This window comes from Alligator sinensis, unplaced genomic scaffold (genome assembly GCF_000455745.1).
Source record: "Alligator sinensis unplaced genomic scaffold, ASM45574v1 scaffold1719_1, whole genome shotgun sequence".
Taxonomy (NCBI): domain Eukaryota; kingdom Metazoa; phylum Chordata; order Crocodylia; family Alligatoridae; genus Alligator; species Alligator sinensis.
This window is the reverse complement of record NW_005842507.1, coordinates 438605-440048: the sequence shown is the minus strand read 5'-3', so window position 1 is coordinate 440048 and position 1444 is coordinate 438605.

The following is a 1444-nucleotide window of genomic DNA, read 5'->3' as shown; positions in this document are numbered from 1 at the left end:
GCAAGCCAGCGCACTGGGGGCCCAAGGGGACCTAATTGCAGGATTTCTCAGGCTTGATCCTAACCTTCAAGGTAAAAGATCCTTTTCAATTAACCAGGACCCAGATCAAACCCAAGGCCCGTTTCAAAGCACGTGTGCCATACTCATTGTTCATCTATTTGAGGTAGGTGTGTCTAAAAAAACTATTAAAAAATTGGATTAGTAACTTGCACAAGACAGCGAATTATACCCTAAAGAAAAAGCAAGATGTATTATTGTTGCATGCTAGCATGCCGCCCTTCCAAGTGCTCTACCCGTGCCGGACCCGTAACACTGAAATGCCAGGCGGGAAAAAAACAAGCAACAAAGCCCCCCCGACGCAAGTCCTGCTAAGCTCTGCTCTAGCATAAGACCAGGCGCAAGGGAACTGCGCAGGAGACGATTACTAATGCAATGTTGCAAGCTAGCACCGCCGACAGCGAAGAATAGGGGAAATGTTTATTTCATAAGCAAGGCCGTTTTTTTGCAGCTGGAAGAACAGGCCCCGCAGATTATAGCTGTGCGAGGCAGAGCCCAAGTCTAGGCCCGTGGGTCTCAACCGTTTTTAGACCTGATGTTTTTACTCGTTTTTGGATGCAGGAAAAGCCATTTTTTCTGTTCAAAGACCTCAGACGGACCACAGCAGGTCAGGTTTTTAACTGGGTGGATTTCCATTTGAAACCCTTGGTGAATGGTGGTTGTGCTGCTAACGTGGCAGCCCTGAAAGGCACCCCCGGTTAAGTCTAGTCCATAAAGCCCTGTCTGTATTGGCCAGGGAGGTGCTAGCAAGGCCCTTTGCTGGTGAATCCTACAGGCTAAGGCAGCTTTGAGCATCTTTGCAGGCCCCTGAACCTCACGGTACTGAACTCTCTTCAGGGAGGGGGGCTGGTTCTGCCTTCACATGGTGGATGAGAACCACTGTGCGGGCAACGCAGCGCCATGACTGGGTGGCAGCGTCTCCTGCAGGCGTCCCCCAAGTTTCATGAGGTGACTTTGAACACCCTTCACCCTGCTACTGCCCTGGGGGAGACTGCTGGGGGACAGTCGCCACCAGGGCGCTGAGGCCAGGTGTTAATAACCATCAGTCCTTTGAACACCCTGAAAGGCTGAGAAGGGCGGCACATTTGGGGTGTTTCTCTGCGTGGGGCACAGGGCCGCCCTCAATCCTGAGGGAGGCCGCAGCGGGGCAGCATAGTCAGGGCGCTGAGGAGAGCACACCTCCTCCCTCAGGGCAGCCGTTAACGGTCACCCAGGGGGCGGGGCCTCTCGGAGGAGACGGCAGTGCGGGGGGCCGGTCGCTGCTTTTAGGGGGCGAGGCTTCGTCGCGGCGTTGAAGTGGAGAGGACGACCAGGGGGCGTGGCTACACCGAGGGGGCGGAGCTTCGTCGCAGCGCCGAAGCCGTTAGAGGGGCGTGGCTATGCCGAG